Genomic DNA, 24,014 nt, shown 5'->3' on the forward strand with positions numbered 1-24,014 from the left:
ACTTTCTAACATAGAAAGTACTGTATATTATAGTGCATTTGTATGCTTCCAGAAAATACTGATTGAGGGCTGCGATCTATCAGCTTCCACAAAATAGTGATTGAGGTTTTCCATATACCTGCGTCCACAAAATACAGATTGCAGGTTTTGATATACCTGTTTCAACTAACAACTGATTGAGGCCTGCCATATATCAGCTTACACAAAATAGTGATATATGTTTTCATATACCTGCATCCACAAAATTACTGCTTGAGGGTGATATACTAGCTTCAACTAACAACTGATTGAGGCCTTCCATATATCAGCTTCCACAAAATAGTGATAGAGGTTTTCCATATACCTGTGTCCTCAAAATACAGATTGCAGGTTTTGATATGCCTGCTTCAAGTAACATGTGGAATGTGCCACTTTATTTTGTTGGTAACATTCTTTTGCACCTGGTAGCTTCTGTGTCACATGGTCTGTTGTGGGTGCGGCTCACAGCTTTATTTTACCTCACAATGCATTTGTGATACCACTATGGAGGCATGTGAGAGTCTGGCTGTGAGTTAATTGCACTGTTCAGACCCTGTTCACACACAAAGGTTTTTATTTTTTTAAAGTAGTAAAACAGAAAAAAAATATACAAGTTTGGTATCGTCATATTTATATTGAGCCGCAGAAAAAGGATGTCATATCATTTATAGCGCACAGTGAACAACAAGATGTCATAACTCTAAAAACCTTGGTGGAATTGTATTTATTTATTTTTTTGGTCAATTAAACCCCACAAATATTTTTGTTTTTTGTTTTCCAATAACAGACAGAGTAAATTAAATGGTGCCCTAAAAAGTACAATTTATTCTGCAAAAAATAAGCCGTCATTTGGCTGTATAAAAAAAAAAAAAAAAAAAAGTTATGGTTATTGGAACGTTGGGAGGAAAAAACAAAAATGCAAAACCAGAAAATGGGCCTGGTACTTGAGGGGTTAATATGCTCTGGAAACAATACAAACAATGAAGAACATTTAAAAATGGATTGAGAAAAAATGCTAAATGTACATATTAAAATTGTAAATGGCTCACGTGTGCCTGCAGGAGAATCTTATACACACACATCTTTGTTCTGTCAAATTGGAAAACTACTGAAATAGCAGAAATACATTTTTAACACTGTAAATATTAATCCCTTTAAAACACGAATGATTTCCATATTCCAAGTGTAAAATCTGAAAAGATAACAATATATGAGATTAGAGGTCATTCATTTCCTAACATCATCCTTAAAATGAAACACATCACAATTTAATAAATGGATAAAATTGACCACGGCCTTTATTAAATTAACCTTGTGCATATTAACTTAAAACTTCATAACCATGAATACGGAAACAAATAACTCTTGACTTAATAACCATTTCATACTGATACTGTAAATAATAAATACAAAATTTAAACCTGATCACAGCCAGAAGCTCGAGCTCAATTCCACAACTTAAAAAATAAAAATAAATAATAAGGCAAATACCCCAGGTTAAAATAAAAAGGTCATGACCAAAACATATTAAAGCAAGAAAACAAATAAACTAAAAGATGAACAAAATGAAGGGGGGGGGGGGGGATTGAAGACATGCAGATGACCGCAGGAGAGGAGAGGCAAATCCACATTATATCCCCAAAATTTTACCCACACCCAATCCCTTAACCAATAGTCAATCTGTTACTGGGGCAAGGAAGCATTTAACACAAACCCAGTAAAAGATTAGCCATTCATGAAACAAATGAAACAGATGTTGCCATCTTGGGCAGAATTTGCCCAAAGGATGGCAACCAAAGATAAACTATCTCAAAGCTGTTACCATGCAAGAGATATCTGCCCAGAGATGGCACACATAATTTAGGTGGGAAAACCTTCCGCACAGCAATAAAATGGAGAGATTCACAACAGGGATGACCATAATCCCACGTAGAGCCCTCCAAAATGTCCGGGATCCCTCCATACTAGGAACCCAATGGTATTTGGCTTTGAAAAATGTATAGTAAATGTAAAATGATAAAATGTTAAAACCAGATGGGCCTAACATGGTGGATGGAACAAACATGGCTGCCGGATTATTGGCATAAGGGACAGTAGCCTGAAAACTAGCTTTTGATGGTATGGAGTTTGACAGGTTAGGTGGGGGTACAATACGCAAATTATTGCTGTTCTGCCCTGCAACCTCCTGCAAGGTATTTGACAGTCAACACTGAATAAAAATCAGCTCTGGCATACCCAACCCCAGCGCTCTCCTGCCCTACAGGTAGGAGCCCTTCTTCTGCCATCTGCTTTTCCTCCTTTGCCCCATCATCTTATATTGAGGAGAATATGTCATCAGGAACATCCAGCTCCTCCTCTCTCTGCATCTTGCAGACTTTTCTAGGACATGGAGACCAAGAAGGATGATTTAGAAGAAGCAAACCCAGCAAAAGATGAGGATGGTCATCATTAAGACCTAGCCCCCTAAGGGGTGCAGACCTGACAGTACAGGTTGACACGCTGGCAGTGGAATAATAAAGGCTTCCATCTTATTGGTATTGATAATAACATATTATTATTTATTTGAAAATAAAATTATTTTAGAGATTTAGGTCACAAGCTTAGGGCAAGGACCTCAAAGGTAGTGCTTTCTGAAATACTACCTGTACGACCAGCCACACAAGAAAGGCAGCGGGAGATTAGGGAGGTTAACAAGTGGCTCAAGAACTGGTGTAGGTAGGAGGAGTTTGGGTTCCTGGAGAATTGGACCCCCTTTTTTGTCAGCTACAGGCTCTATCGTAAGGATGAGCTGAAACTCAATGGGGAAGGTGCAGCTGTTTTGGGGGAGAAGATGGCTAGAAGGATGGAGGAGTGTTTAAACTAGGGACTGGGGGTGAGGGTAATTACATTATAGGAAGGGTAAAAATACATAAACCTCTTAATTGTATGTACTGTGGTAATGTGTACAGTGCTCGAAGGCGTTTATATCCCATCCAGATGCCTCAGCTGGGTGAGATAAGTAAAATCCAGAAAGCTGCAGGGGTTTCAGCAAAGCATAGTTTTTTCTACATTTTGTTCTGGGCTGGATTCTATTTGGACTGGTGGATAAGTTTGGTAGTGGGATCTGCCAGTCACACACTTCCAGTACGGGTATTGTCTTTTACCAGAGGTAATCGCAGGTTAGGCCTGCTGTAATCAAGGAGGGATAAAACCAACCCTTCTGTGCGTCAGTCTGGGGAGAATGGACTTGGAAACAGAGGCCTAGAGAGGCTCTGGTTGGTCTTAGCCAGGAGGGCTGAGGGACCACGAGGCTGTGTGTAGCCGGATCTCTTCCCTGTCTGGACTTGTGTTCGGTGAGTGGATCTGCTAAGGGTTGGAGCTTGAGACCCTGTGTATAAGCTGTGCTTAGAGGTGAGTCAGGGACGGTGTCAGCAGCAGTAGCATACAAGATGGTGGCAGATTACAGTAGTAGCCAGTGTGGCAGAATTATCTATTCTAATGCATCAGGTACCTGTTTCTGGAAGTCCTGTTTGATCCACGCCTGATTCATATTTATGAAGGTTAGTCTCTCAACATTTTGGGAGGAAAGGTTATTTCTCTTAGGGGTAACTATGGCCCCCACCGTGCCACACTACAGGCCAGACAGGAAAGCATGCCCATGATAAGCTCGGCCAGTGTCAGCCACACTTCAAGTTTGCATGTCCAGTATGCCACTGCCTGCTGGTTGATGTTCTGCTGCATGTCCCACTATTGCTGTTGCTGGGTGGTTTCTTCTGAAGAACATTGTGGATAGCCAGTAGTCATTCCTCTGCTGAATCCTGGCAATGCAGCTTTCACTACACAAACAAGAAAGCATGCATCTGGCCATCTGTGCAACGCACTCAGAGGGCCTCCCTGTCTTCATCTCCACTGCATACTGGAATGGTCTGTCAGAGTCATCTGCATCGTCTTTGTCATCGCCCTCCAGCTCCTCATGCTATTTCTGCTCCTCTCCTGTCATTTGGTCAGATAAACCACCTAGTTGTGTATAAACTTCCTGGGTGTTTATGTCTTCCTCCTCGTCCTCATCCTTCTTATCTGCCAGTTGATCCTCCTCAGGGTTCAGGTAGCCATGAGATGTAGGCGCCATGTCTTCTGTCTCCTCGCCAATCAGATTTCTCAGCATCCCCTCCAGGATATGAGAGAGTGGAATTCCATCGTTTATCCCGTTGTTCTGCCAAGTGACACACAAAGTGGCCTCCTCAAAGAGCCTTAGCAAATGGCAGTTGTCACGCATGAGCTGCCCCTGGCTAACATGGACGTTACAACGGGGAGTAGACTTGTCCGTCTGCTGCATTAAGAAATTGTTGGCCACCTTCCTCTGCTCGTACAGGTGGTCTAACATACAGTACGTGGAGTTCCAACGAGTGAAAACGTTGCATATCAGGCGATTTTGGGAAAAAGCTAACATTTTGTCTTTGCAGCTCAAGGAGCGTGTGTTTTGCATGGTAAGAGTGGCTGAAGTGCATACACAGTTTCCTGAACATTTTTAACAGTTCTTGCAATTCAGTGGAAGACTTGAGGAACTGGTTGACGACGAGATTGAAGATGTGCGCCATGCGGGACACATGTGTCAGCACTCCCTGACGCAGAGAAGACAAATTTTTCCCATTCCTGTCTCCACTTGGCAAGGAGACAGCCAGTGTTTGATTTCCTTATTAATAACGCTAAGCAGTTCCTCCCTGGTGTGGCTCTATTCGCCAAGGCTGACCAGGTGCAAAACTGCGTGACAATGCCTAGCTTTGCATATGTGATATGCTGGAGGACCACTGTGAACTGTGCCTAAAGGGGAGGGTGAGGACAAGTTGGAGGATGAGATGGCAGAGCAGGACATTGGCGCAGAAATCCCAGCTTTACAATGCAGAGGCAACATTGCCATAATCTGGCCAAGTTGCTGGTGTGCCTGGGCCGGAACCACATTTATCCAGTGGGATGTGAACGACATATATTTTGTTCCTGATCATAGTTACAACTATGTCAGTGCTAGGGTGAACTCTACCAGACACTGAGAGGCCCAAGGACTGGCCCACCTTCTGCTCAATGTATGTAATTTCACGCCATCAGTTCTCTGAAATTTCAAGAGTCAACTACATGGAAAGGGAGGGACTGTGGTATCAGCAACTTGGCCAGATGCACATTCATCTTCTGCAATGTTGGATGAGTGCACGTATACTGTTGCCTCTTTGCAATCACCTTGGTGATCAATTGATGTCAAAACAAGTGACGAGGAGTAGGAGGAGCATCAGGAGCAATAGACGACATTGAAGTCGAGAGGAAGGAATGACAGCTTCCTTCTGTTGATGTTGACAAGCCGTGAGTGCTTCAGAGAGGGTGCTGGCTGGTGGGAGATGCAGTGGTTGCTGCATCAGGCTGTAACCGTAAATGAGTGGCATGATTTTTCCATGCCACTTTATGGTGACACTCCATGTGTGGATGCAGGACAGTTGTACCAACATCAGCACCCTCTCTGTGCCTTACTTTCTACCCACACATCCTGCATACAGCCATGCTAATGTCCCCCAGTGACTTGGTGAAAAATTCCTACACTGCAGAGTATGGCATTTTGCCTCCACCACTGCATGATTCCTGACCCTTGCTGCTTTTATGAAACCGTACACTGCTAGAGTGTTCCTCACAGGTAGTCTCCCGAGCAGCAGACAGTGTTTTGCTCCATATCTCCCACCACTTTTACCCTGCTGCCTCACGGGCACGCTTCCATCCTGCTGTCTCACATGCACAATGCCATCCTTGCCCCCTGATGATGTCCCCTCTTCTCGAGGCTCCCACAATCGGCTACATCATCATCTACAAATGTTTGCTTGTCACTTGTGTCACCATCACCTGTCCCTTGCGCACGTCCCTGACTTCTCTTAATATGTGCTCCCACCCGACTGTCATCATCGGTAGTTGCACTCCTAAAGGAGTCCACAGCAGATCTCTCCTCTAAGTTTGGGATGGTCTGTAACGGCTGTCTGTCCTCACAAAGCTCATAATCGCTGAAAAGAGAGTCAGCAGAAGGAACGGCAAAATCGAGAGGCAGGTTCAAGCAGGGCCGGTGCAAGGATTTTTGTCAACACGAGCGAATCTAAATTTTGGCCCCCCCCCCCCATCTTTTCACATTTCTGCCCCTCATGATTCATGTCCATTTCTTGCCCCCCCCCCCATCATTTCACATTTCTGCCCCTCATGATTCATGTCCATTTCTTGCCCCCCTCCCCCATCATTTCACCTTTCTGCCCCTAATGATTCATATCAATTTCTTGCCCCCCCATCATTTCACATTTCTGCCCCTCATGATTCATGTCCATTTCTTGCCCCCCCCCCCATCATCTCACATTTTTGCCCCTCATGATTCATGTCTATTTCTTGCTCCCCCATGTGCCAATATCATAGTGCCATCCTCTCCCCCTGCCCCCTAATGTGCCAGTATCAAGTGCTTCTCTCCTCCCCCCTCCATGTGCCAGTATCATGGTGCCAATAGCCCCCCTCCCCCGTGGCAGTAAAGTAACAGTCCGGTATAAAAAAATTAAATAAAGAATGACAGTGGCAGCTCTGGCCCGTTGCTGCAGCTGCTACCACCTCCCCTTCTTCTGCTGCTACTTGTGCCAGCTACAGCAACATTTTTGCCACTGCTCATTCCTTTGGAGGTTTAACTCTGAATGTCAGTGCACTACAATCCAGTACAGCTGGATTGTTGGTAAAAACACGACCACTGGATGACAGTGGCAGCTCAGGCCCGTTGCTGCAGATGCTACCACCTCCCCTTTTTCTGCTGCTACTTGTGCTGGCTACAGCAATATTTTTGCCACTGCCAGTTCTTTTGGAGGTTTAACTCTAAATGTTGGTGCACTAGAATGTGATGCACACGATAATACACTCTCCCTGCAGTCTCCTTGCCCTCTACCTGCAGTCTCCCTGCACTCTCCGTTTACTCTTTCAGCACTCTCCCTCTCTAATATTGTTCTTTAAAAGTGTTTGCAGCAACAGTGTCCCTAGCGCATGACTGCTTGTCACGTTTCTCCCTATGCTCAGCTCACAGGACAATAGTGGAGACCGCGCAGGATAAGGGGCTGTGACATCACAGGGAATGGCAAACTGTGAATTGGCTGGCTGCAAGGCATTGGGTGGGGGGGGGATCTTTCATTACTGGGCTTCTTACTTTCACTTTGTAAGAAGTGCAGCAGCCATTTTAGGAAAAACTGATTCGTTACCACGAAGCACAAAGAAATTTGGTTTGAATCGAAATTTTCCAAAATTTCGGACAAAATTCCGCTTTGAATGCTTCACTTTGCTCAACAGTAGTGTAAAGTATCCCACCACTTGACTCTGGAGCAGTGGAAACATGTTTTGTGGAGTTATGAATCACACTTCTCTCTCTGGCAGTCTGATAGATGAATATTTTGGGGGCAAATGCCAAATGTAAAGTTTGGTAGAGGATGGATAATGTTATAGGGTTGTTTTTCAAAGGTTGGCCTAGACCCCTTAGTTCCAGTGAAGGAAATTCCTAAAGCTTCAGCATGCCAAGATATTTTAGACAACTGTATGCTTCAAGCTATATAGTAATAGTTTAGGGAAGGCTTCTTCTGTTCAGGCATAACTATGCCACAGTGCACCTAGCAAGGTTCATAATGGGATTTTTTTGGGCGAATTTGGTGTGGAAGGACTTGACTGGCCTGCATAGATCCCTGACCTCAACCCCATCAAACACTTTATGGATGAACTGTCCAGCATCACAGTTTGACCTCACTAAGCTGTTTTAGGTACAAAGAGGGTGCCAACTCCATATTAATGTCCACATATTTTTAAATCGGATGTCCTAAAAGCTCAGTTGAGAATAATGTGAGATGCCCCAATACTTTTGTGCATATAGTGTTTTATAATCACTAAAATGTCCAAAATGCTTATATAACATTTTGTAGGAGGTGGTTCATAAAATAGGAGAGAAATATTGATTATTGATATTAATAATTTCTATCTAACGAAGTAGCGGAATGTGACATAAGTTATTAACTAGTGTTGATCGAGCACCAAAGTGCTCGGGTGTTCGGGTCGAGCACGTTGGGATGCTTCGGGTGCTCGGTAGAGCACCCCAGTACAATGAAAGTCAATGGTAGAACCCAAGCTTTAAACCAGGCACCCCCTGCTCTGATAAGGGGAGGGTGTCTGGTTAATAGGACTCCCAGGTCGCTGCTGGGAACGATGTTGTCCGAGTAGTACGGCACTTTTACAGACTGACAATAATACGCTTCAAAACTGAAGTTAAAATCCATTTTAGAGGAAAAATTGTTAGGAAACATTCTTTCCTGTATATTTACTTGTATATAAAGTGCAAGTGCTGCCAAAAATTACAAGGAAGAGGCACTCCGATACAACCTGTATATAACATAATGGAGGGCCTCATTCACATTGTGGTACAATTGTTCAGGTCGTGGGACTCCTACCTGTACACTTATAAAGCCTATGCAATAAGTGAAAGGGCTTCCAAAAATTACAGGGAACCGGCACTCCAATACACCCTTTGTTACACATAAAGGAGGGAATCATACACCCTTGAAAAATTATGATTGATGGCCTGCTGGTGACCCTCAAAAACATTAGGAGCAAGGGCCTGCTGGTGACCCTCTAAAACATTACGGATGAGGGCCTGCTGCTGAGCTGACCATCTAAAACATTAGGGGTGAGGGTCTGCTGCAGAGTTAACTCTCCAAAACATTAAGGACGAGTGCCTGCTGCTGATCTGAGCATCGGAAAAATTATGGTCGAGTGCCTGCTGCTGAGCTGACCATTGAAAAAATTATGGGCAAGTGCCTGCTGCTTAGCTAACCGTTGAAAAAATTATGGGTGGGGCCTGCTGGTGAGCTGACCCTGTAAAACATTATGGTTGAGGACCTGCTGGTGAGCTGATCCTCAAAAACATTATATATGAGGGCCTGATGGTGAGCTGACCCAGAAAAAGATTGTAGGTGAGGGGCTGCTCATGAGCTGACCATATAAAACATTATGGTTGAGGACCTGCTGGTTAGCTGACCCTCAAAAACATTATACGTGAGGGCCTGCAAATGGGCTGACCCTCTAAAATATTGTAGGTGAGGGCCTGCAGGTGAGCTGACCCTCTAAAAGATTGTAGGTGAGGCCCTGCTGGTGAGCTAACCCTCTCAAAGATTGTAGGTAAGGGCCTGCTGGTGAGCTGACCCTCTAAAACATTACATGCGAGGGCCTGCAGGTGAGCTGAACCTCTAAAAGTTTGTAGGCGAGAGGCCTGCTGGTGAGCTGACCCTCTTTCCTCTGGTGGAGTAGAGAAGTCAAGGTCAATCCAGGCATTGTTCATTTTTATAAGAGTCAACCTGTCAGCATTTTAAGTTGACAGGCGAATGCGCTTATCAGTTATTATACCCCCAGTAGCACTGAATACCCGCTCTGACAAAACGCTGGCGGCAGGGCAGGCCAGCACCTCCAAGGTGCAGAGCGCCAGTTCGTGCACGTGTCCAGCTGGGACATCCAGTAGGTGTAAGGCACAGAGAGATCATTGAAGATGCTGATACGGTCTGCTATGTAGTCCTTCACCATCTTCCAAAATGTTTCCCTCCTTGTGACACTAGGCCACTCATCAGGGTGAGGGTGCTGGCAGGGGGTCATGAAACTGTCCCAGGCTTTGGAGAGTGTTTCCCTGTCTCTGTTGGAACTTCTGTGTGTTCCCCTCGTCTCCCCTCCTCTGTTACCCAAGGAACTACGTACTCTGCCTCCAGAGTTGTCAGCTGAAAATTTTTGGAGCTATTTTTCAACAAGGACCTTCTGGTATTGCACCATTTTGCTTGTCCTCTCCACCACAGGAATGAGAGAAGTTCTCTTTGTAGCGGGGGTCGAGAAGGGTGAACAACCAGTAATCGATGTTGTCCAAAATGCATAAAACGCGTGGGTCACAGGAAAGGCAGCCTAACATAAAGTCAGCCATGTGTGCCAGAGTCCCAACAGGCAAGACTTCGCTGTCATCATCAGAAGGATGACTCTCAATCTCCTCATCCTCCTCCTCTTCTTATGTCCATCAACGCCATGAGTACTACCCTCTATAGCGGAGGCAACTATCTCCTCCTCATCATCATCATCATCATCATCATCATCATCATCATCATCCAATTTGCGCTGATAAAACAAACTGAGGGTGGTCTGGCTATCACCCTGTGTAATGTCTTCCCCCATTTTCACCTCTTCCACATGCAAAGCGTAGGCCTTAATTGTGAGCAGCGAGCGTTTGAGCAGACACAGAAATGGGATGGTGACGCTGATAATAGCGTTATCGCCGCTCACCCTCTGTGTTGATACCTCAAAGTTTCTTAAAACCTCACAGAAGTCAGACATTCATGCCCACTCCTCGCTTGTGAAGAGCGGAAGCTGATTAGAAAGGCGACGACCATGTTGCAGCTGGTATTCCAATACTGCTCTCAAAGCCTGGCCAACATGTGGAACGTGGAGTTCCAGTGCGTGCTCACGACGCACAACAGTTGGTGAGCTGGCAATTGTAATCACTGTTGCAGCGTTGACAGACCGGTGGAAGCTGTCGATGACTTGCGGAAATGGGCACACATGCGGCGCACCTTCACCAGTACCTCAGGCAAATTGGGGTAGGTTTTGAGAAACCGCTGAACCACTAAGTTCAAGACGTGGGCTAGGCATAGGACGTGTGTGATCTTGCTGAGCTCAAAAGCAGCCACCAGGTTACGACCATTATCAGACACAACCATGCCACAGCTCAGTCTGGTCTCTTATACCCTGCCATAGCTCTGCAGCGGTGTGCTGTTTGTTACCTAAGCAGATCAGATTAAGCACGGCCTGCTGACGCTTCTCCACTGCAGTGCTACACTGCATCCAGCTACCAACTGATGGCTAACTGGTGCTGCAAGAGGATAATTCTGAGATGGAAGTGGAGGAGGAGACAGGAGAGGAGAAGTGGGGGTCAATGGGAGACCCGAGCATCAAACCAGGCACCCCCTGCTCTGAAGAAGGTTCACAAAAAAAGGTTAGAAATTGATAGAAACGCCATCAAAATGGTTTGAAACAGCATTAGGAGGATGGCTGGATGCATCTTGTACTCCCATTATCTGTGACATACAATAGACAACCACACAAAGCTATGTGCCGAAAGCCAGGTATGTGCAAGCCAACAATCTATCCATTAAACAGATAACAGTCAGCATACCTTACAATGGCAGCCTTGTGTACTATGAGACATTCCAAACCAGCTCTCAGTAGTGTAGATCGCAAATATTCTAATTAAGAATTGTTATCACGAATTTTCCATGCAAATGGTTTTTGAGCAGTTTTTCCCATATGCCCATGTTTTTGCAAAGGAATTTACATGACAAAACTGTATAGAAAGGTTATTGAATATTATGTTAGGACAATCAGAAAACTTTTTGTCACCCTAATGATAAAGATCTAGGTGCGCAGGTCCACCCAAGCCATCTAACAGATATGAAGCAACTTTGAGGCTTATTGGCTCTCATTCAGATGAGAGCTGGTTTGGAATACCCCAGATGGGATGGAATGTTTAGGAATGATAGAACTTAATAGGAAAGTATGCAATAAAGTCTGATGATGATGGGCTAGAACGTTTATGAGTGATAGATCGTTGATATTCCTATCTGAGGAAAAAGTAAAAAAGCTGGTTTGGAATGTCTCTTAGTGCACAAGGCTGCCATTGTAGGGTATGCTGACTGTTATCTGTCTCATGGATAGATTGTTGGCTTGCACATACCTGGCTTTTATCATATAGCCTTTGTGTGGTTCTCTATTGTATGTCATACCGTAGGTAATGGGAGTCCACGATACATCCAGACATCCTCCCAATGCTGTTTCCAAACTATTTTGGTGGGGTTTCCATCAAAATGTAACTTTTTTTTGTGAACCAGGCACCATCTTCTCTTCCGAGAAGAGGGTGCCTGGGGTTCTCCAAGTGACTTCCATTGTGTTCGGGTGCTTGGTAGAGCACATGAACATACCAATTTGTTTGGCCAGAGCACACCAGCGCTTAGTACAATGTGTCACAAAAAAAAAACTATCTCAGAATCATATGGACTTGTATAAGCATTCCAAAGTTATTATAACATAAAAAGTGGCTGCATCCTTAGGTGTTAATAATAGTGTTGATCACGATGCTCGGCACATCGTGGTATTCGGCAGAATACCGCATGTGCTCGAGTGCAATGCTCAAGTCTCCTCCCCGCACGTTTGTTGGCTGCTACGCAGTCAATAAATGTGCAGGTGAGTACTGCCCTTCACTGTAATGCTGTAGCCATGTTGGTTACTGGCATTACAGGGATTAGCTGGCCGGAACGCGTCATCGGGTGCTATATAGCACCCGATGACACATGTTCAGCTCAGTGTTTGTCAGGGAGAGCTGTGCTGAAGAAGGGAAAGTTAGCGTAGGGAGTGATTTTTTTTTTTAAGTTGAAAAACTTGTCAGAGACCCAAAAGTCTTTTTAAGGACTATTGTTGTGTGTGGTAGTGTTGAGCGCGAATATTCAAATAGCAAATTTTTTTTGCAAATATCGGCAGTTTGCTAATTTGCAAATATTTTGAATATAGCGCTATAAATTCGTTATTTTGAATATTCGTTTTTTTTTTTTTCGATTGTTATATTTTTTTCTTTCCCACTTCCCAAGAGTAGTTCTTACCTGTTCTGCTGTTCTGAGGATTCCTGGCTTCCTGGCTGCTCCAGTCAGTGCCCGTTGCCGCTTCTGCCGACTTCCGTGCTCATGGAGCGTCCCCATCACCATAGGAACACCTCCATACTAGAATGTACTGTCGGATGTGAGAATTAAGTTGAAATCTCAATGTGATTAATATAACTTGAAGTAATCTCATTGTGATTTTCAACTCAGAGCTGGGTTTCTAATGGGTCAGCCTGCTAGAAATAACGAAGTTAACGAATATAGAATATAGCAGTGCTAAGTTGAAATCGCAATGCGATTACTTCAAGTTATATTAATCGCATTGCGATTTCAACTTAGCACTGCTATATTCCATATTCGTTAACTTCGTTAATTTTAGGTATTTCCAGTGCCAGTAATTTGGAAAGTATTTGCGCTTGCGTTCAAATGCCTGGGTTAAGGACATTTGTACGCTGCGCTGGGACACGAAAGTGGATGTGGTCGCTGATGGTTATTGTGAAGGTCCAGGTTCAGGAAGGGAGGCATCTGGGTCTGCGCTTTCGACAGGATCCTGGCCAGCACGTAATAAAGGGGAAGAGGAGGCAGTGGTGTGACTCGCAGTCACAGATTGTGGACCCAGGCGTTCGGCCCATCTATTACGGTACTTTGATGCCATGTGGCGGATCATGCTGGTGGTGGGGAGGTTGTGTTCACGCACCTGCTCATTTTTGTATTTGTATGGCACAGGTTGCAAATTACAATTCTTTTGTCGTTCGCACTTTCCTCAAAAAAGCGCCAGACTGCAGAACACCTACCCCTTGGCAAGGGAGATTTCCGCAAGGGTGTGCTGCAGGGAACAGTCCCTTTTGCCACCCCACTGCATCTTCCAGCCTGTTGTGGTGCTACAGATCCTTCCCCCTCTGTACTGCTGTCCTCGCTCGGTTTGCCACCTTCCCAGGTTGGGTCAGTGACTTCATTATCCACCAACTCCTCTTCCACTTCCTCACTCTGCTCATCCTCCTGACTTGTTGACCCAACAACCTCAGTTATTGAAAACTATGTCTCATCCTCACCATCAACCTCGTGAAACACTATTTGCCGTTCCCCACCATCATCTTCTTGTGACTGTGGACTTCGAGACAGTTGTCCTGCGCCATCCTTTAAACTGGGACATGAAGCTAGGTATTGTGGATGATTGTTTTTCTTGTGCTCTGGCAGCAGGCACAGTTTCAACGCACCCAGGGCGACGGCCTCTGCGTGCACCATCAGCATCATGGCCATTTCCCTGTCCCTTACTGTTCACCTTCTTCATATTAAATGTTATATATGCTTGAAAGTATGTCACACGTACAGTAGTATAGGATTTGTAAGTATATGCGCAGAAAAATAAAAAAGGGTATTTAGGATGTGGAAATGTCACACAGGAGATATACCGCAGATAATGTTGCTGATGTCAGAAGCGGCTAATAAAAAATTACAGGGAATGTCACAGGTATTTATAATGTGGAAATGTTACACAGGAGAAATACCACAGATAATGTTGCTTATGTCACCAGCGGCTAATAAAAAATTACAGGGGATTTCACAGGTGTTTTGGATGTGGTAACGTTACACAGGAGAAATATAGCAGATAATGTCTCTGATGTCAGCAGCGGCTAATAAAAAATTACAGGGAATGTCACAGGTATTTTGGATGTGGAAACGTCACACAGGAGAAATACTGCCGATAATGTCAATGCTGTCACCAGCAGCTAATAAAATATTACAGGGAATGTCCCAGGTATTTGGGATGTGGAAACGTTACACATGAGAAATACCGCAGATAATGTTGCTGATGTCAACAGCGGCTAATATAAAATTACAGGGAATGTCACGTTTTTTGAGATGTGGAAACGTTACACAGGGGAAATACTGCAGATAATATCGCTGATGTCATCAGCGGCTAAAATAAAATTACAGGGAATGTCACAGTTATTTGGGATGTGGAAACTTTACACAGGAAAAATACCGCAGATAATGTCGCTGATTTCTCCAGCGGCTAATATAAAATTACAGGCAATGTCAAAGGTATTTTGGATGTGGAAACGTTACACAGAAGAAATACTGCAGATAATGTCGCTGATGTCAGCAGCGGCTAATATAAAATTACAGGGAATGTCACAGGTATTTGGGATGTGGAAATGTTACACAGGAGAAATACCACAGATAATGTCAATGCTGTCACCAGCAGCTAATAAAATATTACAGGGAATGTCCCAGGTATTTGGGATGTGAAAATGTTACACAGGAGAAATACCGCAGATAATGTCGCTGATGTCATTAGCGGCTAATATAAAATTACAGGGAATGTCACGGTTATTTGGGATATGGAAACGTTACACAGAAAAAATACCGCAGATAATGTCGCTGATGTCAGCAGCGGCTAATATAAAATTACAGGGAATGTCCCAGGTATTTGGGATGTGGAAACGTTACACAGGAGAAATAACTCAGATAATGTCAATGCTGTCACCAGCGACTAATAAAAAATTACAGGGAATGTCACAGGTATTTGGGATGTGAAAACGTTACACAGGAGATTTACCCCAGGTAATGTCAATGTCCACAGCGGACTTCGTCTATGAAAAAAGTACACTGGATGTCATTGATATTTTTTGGATGTGCACACGTTACACAGGAGATGTAGCGCAGCTAATGTCACTGTCTGCAGCGGCCTAACTATTGCACGCTATTTATAGCAGGATGCACTAAAAATAGATATTGCCGCCACACACAATAGTTGTTAAAAGGAGTAATTTGTAGAGGATACGGTCGGCACTGCTGTAGGTGTGGGATTTAATTTGATGCTGCACTGATCGAAAGTGAGTAACCAGCATAAAAACAAGTAGTATTTGCAACAAAGGAAAGAAAAGAAAAAAGAATGCGGCACTCACCCAAAAATACTTTTTGCTGCTTTTTTCACATAAAAAGGTCAGCATCATGCTGGCAAAACACAGCTAGAAGGTAACAGCCATTTTGCGCTTGTTGCGCTTTGTCAAGCCCTTGAAAAAGCGCAACAAGCGTGAAACGTCTGTTGCCTTCTAGCTATGTTTTGCCCGCATGACGCTGAGCATTTTATGTGAATAAAGCTGCAAAGAGTATTTTTTGGTGAGTGACGCTTTCTTTTTTCTCCTTTGTTGAAAGTCCTTAAAAGGACTTTTGGGTCTGTAAAGTTTTAGCAATTTAGCGCAGGTTGCGCTAAAAATATATATTGCTGCTGCCACACACTAATGATGAGCGGGAGGTGCCATATTCGATTTCGACAAAATTATGGAATATTCGCTAGAATATTCGTCTTATATTCGTAGAAATCAAATATTCATCATTATTCTAGTTATCGCGATTAATATGCGATTTAAATAATCTCGTATTGCGATTTTAACTTAAGGCAGCTTTCCTATTGGTTTGATATTTAGAATTAGCGAAGATGACGAATATGACAAATGTATTCGTTATATTCCTCAAGATGAAGATAACAAAATAATCTCCATCTTCGTTTTAGCTCCATATTCGTCGACTTCGATAATTCTAGTTATCATATAGGAAAGTTGACTATAGAGACAGCTGTGTTTAATTCGCTATGCGATTATATTACTTTGCTTTTTTTTATAAATAGAATAATTATAATAATTATCAAGTATTATAATTATTCTATTTATTTAAAAAAAAGCTAAGTAATAATCGCATAGCGAATTAAACACAGCTGTCTCTATAGTCAACTTTCCTATTTGATCGCTAGAATTAGCAAAGTTGACGAATATGGAGCTAAAACAAAGATGGAGAATATTTCATTATCTTCGTTTTGAGGAATATGACTAATACATTCGTCATATTCGTCATCTTCGCTAATTCTACCAAGCCAACCATAGTAAACCAGGTCTAAGTTGAAATTGCAATGCGATTAACTTCAAGTTATATTAATCGCATGGCGATTTCAACTTAGCACTGCTATATTCAATATTCGTTAACTTCGTTAATTCTAGCAAGCTGACCCATTAGAAACCCAGCTATAAATTGAAATCGCAATGCGATTACTTCAAGTTATATTAATCGCATTGCGATTTCAACTTAATTCTCACATCCAACAGTACATTCTAGTATGGAGGCGTTCCCATGGTGATGGGGACGCTCCATGAGCACGGAAGTTGGCAGAAGCGGCAACGGGCACTGACTGGAGCAGCCAGGACGCCAGGAATCCTCAGAACAGCAGAACAGGTAAAAACTACTTTTGGGAAGTGGGAAAGAAAAAAATATAACAATAAAAAAATAAAAATAAAATATTCGAAATAATGAATTTATAGCGTTATATTCGAAATATTCTCGAATTAGCGAAGTGCCGATATTCGCAAAAAAAAAAAAAGAATATTCGCGCTCAACACTACCACACACAACAATAGCCCTTAAAAAGACTTTTGGGTCTCTGACAAGTTTTTCAACTTAAAAAAAAAAATTCACTCCCTATGCTAACTTTCCCTTTTTCAGCACAGCTCTCCCTGACTAACACTGAGCTGAACATGTGTCATCGGGTGCTATATAGCACCCGATGACGCTTTCCGGCCAGCTAATCCCTGTTATGCCAGTAACCAACATGGCTACAGCATTACAGTGAAGGGCAGTACTCATCTGCACGTTTATTGATGGTGTAGCAGCCAACAAACGTGCGGGGAGGAGACTCGAGCATTGCACTCAAGCACATGCGGTAGTCTGCCGAATACCACCATGTGCCGAGCATCGTGATCAACACTATTATTAACACCTAAGGATGCAGCCACTTTTTATGTTATAATAACTTTGGAATGCTTATACAAGTCCATATGATTCTGAGATAGGTTTTTTTAGTGACACATTGTACTAAGCGCTGGTGTGCTCTGGCCAAACACATTGGTATGTTCATGTGCTCTACCAAGCACCCAAACACAATGGAAGTCGCTTGGAGAACCGGAGGCACCCCCTTCTCGGAAGAGAAGAGAGTGTCTGGTTCACAAAAAAGTTAAAAATTGATGGAAACCCCACCAAAATAGTTTGGAAACAGCATTGGGAGGATGTCTGGATGTATTGTGGACTCCCATTACCTACGGTATGACATACAATAGACAACCACACAAAGGCTATATGCTAAAAGCCAAGTATGTGCAAGCCAACAATCTATCCATGAGACAGATAACAGTCAGCATACCCTACAATGGCAGCCTTGTGCACTGAGAGACATTCCAATCCAGCTTTTTTTTTTTTTCCTCAGATAGGAATATTTACGATCTATCACTCATAAACATTCTATCCCATCATCATCAAACTTTATTGCATACTTTCCTATTAAGTTCTATCATTCCTAAACATTCCATCCCGTCTGGGGCATTCCAAACCAGCTCTCATCTGAATGAGAGCCAATAAGCCTCAAAGTTGCTTCATATCTGTTAGATGGCTTGGGTGGACCTGCGCACCTAGATCAATATCATTAGGGTGACAAAAAGTTTTCTGATTGTCCTAACATAATAATCAATAACCTTTCTATACAGTTTTGTCATGTAAATTCATTTGCATAAACATGGGCATATGGGAAAACAGCTGAAAAACCATTTGCATTGAAAATTCGTGATAAAAATTCTTAATTAGAATATCTGCGATCTACACTACTCATGAACAGCACCATCTATTGGATTCATAGTCTTGTCAGATGAGAGCTGGTTTGGAATGTCTCATAGTACACAAGGCTGCCATTGTAAGGTATGCTGACTGTTATCTGTTTAATGGATAGATTGTTGGCTTGCACATAGCTGGCTTTCGGCACGTAGCTTTGTGTGGTTGTCTATTGTATGTCACAGTTAATGGGAGTACAAGATGCATCCAGCCATCCTCCTAATGCTGTTTCAAACCATTTTGATGGGGTTTCCATCCATTTTTAACCTTTTTTTGTGAACCAGACACCCTCTCTTCTTCAGAGCACGGGGTGCCTGGTTTGATGCTCGGGTCTCCCATTGACTTTCAATGTATTAAATTGTACTCGAGTACACGCAGTATTCGGCCGAACACTGCGATGTGCCTAGCATAGCGATGCTCGAGCCGAACAGCAGTTCGGCTGAGCATGCTCGCTCAACACTACTTTACGGTGGTGGTAAGTTTTTTGTACATTTTGTTTTTATTTATATAAATTTTTCACTTTACGGTGGTGGTAACTTTTTTGTACATTTTGTTTTTATTTATCGAAATTTCAAAAATTAAGGCAAATTTTACAAAAGTAACAATTTTCTAAATTTGAATATCCCTGTTTTTTAGACAGATAGTCATACCTTACAAAATTGGTAATAAATTATATTTACCATATAACCGCTTTATGATATGGTAGCATTATTTTTCATCCTTTTATTTTTGGGGACATTAAAAGGCTTATAAGTTTAGTAGCAATTTTTCAAATTTTCAAGCAACATACATGACAGTGTACATATAATTACTGATAGGTTTTATTGTCAGTGAGTTAGTCAGGGTGACCCCCATCAATTGCTACAATGAGGAGAGAGAAGCACTCTTACAGTATAATCGCGCTCTCCCTCCTTGCTGCATGGGATGGAATTAAGACAGGCCCATAGACTTCTTTTGAGCTCATTACTCAGCCCCCACCGATCCAAACTTTTGATATGTCTCTATGACATATCAAAAGTTTTTTGAAAACTCTGTGACCCTTTAAATGAAAAAAATGATTATCAGAAAGCATATTACATATTAGATCAATATTATGGAGGTTGTTAAGGCAATGGCTCCCAGAGAAGTAATGCTTCTATAGCAGTCATAAAATCATTCATGTTTTCAATTATTTCTATTGGCTGCAAAAATAATATTCATGTCACACTCACCATTCATTATGCCATTACTTCAAACAGTTAGGCATTGAATATATAAAATCGTATCTTGTAACTCAAGTTCAAGTATAAACCTTTTTAAAAATTGAGCTTTGTTGGTTTAGTCTAAAGTTTAGAGGTGGCTCTAGACATAATTATTTCATTCTATGACTATGCAGGTGCTCTGTATCAGGAATACTGAGTGCCAACTCTTGTAAAAGACACACGGGGAAATGTATTAATCACTCTACACGAGTTTTTGGTGTAAAAAAGTTTTAAATCCACCAGATTTGTGACTCTTCAATGCAAATACATATTTTCTAGTCTCATTTAGCATTTTATGTCTCCCTTGCCAACTTCACAAAAAGAAGGCATTGCCATCGGCCTTGGCTCATTAATAATTATTTACATCATGAAGAGCCAGAGGAGGCTTTTAATTTAGAACAAGGTCTGTGCCTCTTCATAAATTACATGCCTCCTCCTGCAGCGTAGGCCCTATCAAGACCGGCACAGTGGACATAGTCTTGATGAATCAGGGCTATAGTGTTCAATTAATCAGCAAGAATTTTGAATCTAAGAAGTTCAAATGGATGATTACTTTTATTGTATACTGCAGTGGAGGAAAACTTTCAGCTTCACTCATAACTGGCAACCATGTTTCTATTCTATCTGTTCTTTGTTATGTGGTCGATCATTGACCCCCTTATACATCTGGTAGTCACAGAAAACATATATGCATGTGGTGGTTTTAGTCAAATACTTCTTGCTCTGATCTAGCGCTTATTCAGCGCTTATTCTTCCCAGACAACCAAGAACTTATGTTTTAAGCTAGAATTTCTGTATGTTCATTACATATTAAGGCCTCTTTTACACAACTGTTTTCTTTTTTCTGTTTACAGGCCATTTTTTGCGTTCCGTATACGGTCCGTAGACTGAGCCATTCATTTCAATGGTTCTGCAAAAAAAAACTGAATGTACTCTGCATGCATTCGATTTCCGTATTTCCGTTCAAAGATACAACATGTCCTATTATTGTCCGCATAACGGATAAGTATAGTACTGTTCTATAAGAGGCCATCTGTTCTGTTCCGCAAAAAAACGAATGCACACAGATGTCAACTGTATTTTTTGCGGATCCGTGTTTTGCGACCGCAAAATACTGAAAAAGCCATAGTGCAAGAAGCATAATATTGTTCCTACGCTGATGGTGGTCACTTTATGGCTATAACAGTAATGAAGTTGCTTTTACATACATTGCCCGATGGACTAAGCCATGAGCACCTACTTATTCTTTTGGTCATCCCCCTTTATGGGTCTTATGCTATTTAATATGTTTTTTTCTGAAGGACTTCTTTGGAAGCAACTAGTGTCCACTTCATGGCCTTCGATCCAAATTTCAATATAAATTCAATTCGTCCAAATGTCCTCGTGCTTCGTGGTAACAAATCGATTTAACCTGAAATAGTGTAATAAACCAAAAACAATCTGACTTACCTGATCCTTTTGCTTGCGACAGGCCGCATGCCACCATCTTGCTTGAAGATCTTGCAGGAAATCCCATGCGCAGTGATGTATGATGTCACTACGGGCCGTGCGAGATTTCACGCCAGATCTTCTAGAAAGATGGCGACGGACTGTCGGTCGCAAGCAAATGGATCAGGTAAGCATGATTTTTTTTCTTTTATTTGACACTGTTATCTATATCAGATGGCCTGATCATGTTTGAACATGGCATCTGAGGGGTACAATGATGGGGAGTGGCATAATTACCACTCCTTGTCATTGCACCCACTACTTACAAAGAAATGCATTTTGTGACAAAATATTTTGTCACAAAGCTAATTATTATTTTTAATTTGGCAAAGCAGCCGAATGGAACTTTTGAATAATTCGCTTATCACTAGAAGCAACCATGTTCCTATTAATCAATGTTTCTACATTGAGATCTAGACAAACGAGTGTCAGTTTTAAAACATCTTGGCACCGTATGTGATGGAGGATCACAAATATCACTTAGATGGTATTTTCCTGGCAAGGCAATTAAATGCCACAGATTTACTTACACCGCATTACATCAAATGAAAATCATACATATTCATTTTACAGAACCGCTGCTGATTGCTGATTTAAAAAAATCTGAAATCTTCTAGCTAGATGACATGCTTGTCAAAGATCTTGTTTTCACATATTTCTAATTATTTTGAAAAGCAGTCATTCACAATATGCCTTTTGGAAACTATTTTTAAAAGACTAAAGTCCTCAATATGTAAAAGCTTTTGCATGTTTCTCTAGAGATCATTAGTTCTAAAAATGTAACAGTACTGGTTAACATAAAGTAACTATACACAACGGGGTGGATTGCTTTGCTAAAATGAAAAGCAGCAAGTGGTCCCTTTATGTTCTACCTCAGCCCACAGCATGCTGCTTAAACAATGCGGCTTATGCCTTAGTAAAAAAAAAATGCATGTCAGATGAGTGTTATTTTGCTAAATTTAATTACTCTTGTCCTAAAGAGACTGGATATTTATTCAATACTTTATCTTATGGAAAATAACCAAGGTTGTAAACTACTGCAAAGGAGAAATAAACCATGGAAATGTAGTTTAAGACTTTGCAAAGACAAGCGCTACTGTAATGGCTGAACATGCTTTATATAAAAATGTTCTTGCTGAAGAAAAAAGATTTTCCATTATGGAAATGCCACTTACATGGCTGTCCCATCTGTAATGACATCTTCTAATAGTGCTTATCATGATAGCCAAGTGCAGGGATTGTAGATGATCTCTGTTTATCTGTTGGGCATTATAAATCCAAGGTAAAATATTCTGGTTATCAACTACAGATGAGTGAATTGCTCAAAAAATCGATTTGGGTTAGATTCAGCCAAATCCATCTGTTGACCAATTCAATTCTACCCAAATAGAAAGTGCTCCAATTGATCTAATACATGTATCTCTTTATCTCTCTCCAAAATTCATCTGAATTGAGTCACAAAAAATTTGGATTGGAGCCCACTTCAAATTGTTACAAAATTCTGGTTGAATAGGATTGGTTTAAGAAATGATTTGCTCATCTCTAATGGCAACATAGTAGGAAATATTAGAGATGAGCTAAAAGATTCTACAGAATCATTTTGTCCAATCAGCAGGACTGTTAGAATCATTTTGTCCAATCAGCGGGGCTTCTTTATTTGCATAAGCCCTACTGATTGGACAAAATGATTCTATAAAATATTTTAGCTCATCTCCAAAGAAGTCTGATAAGGTCAAGTTCACACTTCAATTATTTGGTCAGTTATTTCCATTAGCTATAATGAGCCAAAGCCAGGTTCGGGTCAAAAACACAAAACAGATGGAAATCTTGCCATTATACCTTATCTCCGGGTAGGCTTCACAACTGGTTCTGGCTCACAAATTATAACTGATGGAAATGACTGACCAAATAACTGAAGTGTGAACTCAGCTTAACATGAAAGATTTGAACCTTCAGATAACTTAGTTGTGTTGGTTGTTATGATGTACAAGTGCATTTGTTTATAACAGTTTAACTAAGAGATTGTATGGCTCAGTCAGAAGCCCTGAGGCTACTCACATATGGACACTTCCCCAACCTAGACTTCTTTGTAAGCAAAAAACTACAGCAAATTGTGAACAAGGCCTAAAGAGGATCAAGATGACACAACTATTTGCATTGGGTGCACGCCACCCTTTCCCACCCTTTCACTTCTAATTACCACATCATAGAGGTACAGGAATTAATTAACTGTAGGAAATGTTGTAAAAAATAAATAAAAATAAAACAACCATTAACATTACAGCCCCAACCCTCCAGCTCTATAGCCCTGCTGATCCTGTGGTCCTCCACAGTTTTTTTTCATTCTTACCTGTAGTGATGACATCACATATCAAGTAACTATTGTGGCCACTCACTGGCCATAGTGGTCTAATGCCATACATGCTTGCTTCATCATTGAGGCCAGTGAGCATCTGTAGCAATCACTTCGATGTACATGATGATACCTCTGTGGGAAAATAGTCAAAATGGAGCAATGATCCCAGAGATTTGGGGTTCGAGTGGTGGAGTATATTCCAATACCATTAAAGGAAGTTTAAGAAATTAACCTAACAATGGGAAATGTTAAAAAAATAAAATAAAATTTCAATACAAGTTGTTGTTTTTTAACATTTCCCATTGTTAGGTTATTTTCTTAAACTTCCTTTAATGGTATTGGAATATACTGTTAACGCATCCTCTCCCTTTATCTAGCCCAGGTTTTGGCTATTGATTATAGTCATTTCAATAAGAATCAACCACATTTAACTAAGAACAACAAACTTGAATAATTCTGTCCAATTTTACAAATTTAGAAGATTTGGTAAAACTGGTTTAGTAGAGACTGGAACTTAACTCTTCCTGCCATGAACATTTTAGTTTTTTTGTTTTAGTCTTTCCTCCCTGT

Source organism: Bufo gargarizans, chromosome 4 (assembly GCF_014858855.1).
Source record: "Bufo gargarizans isolate SCDJY-AF-19 chromosome 4, ASM1485885v1, whole genome shotgun sequence".
Taxonomy (NCBI): Eukaryota; Metazoa; Chordata; class Amphibia; order Anura; family Bufonidae; genus Bufo; species Bufo gargarizans.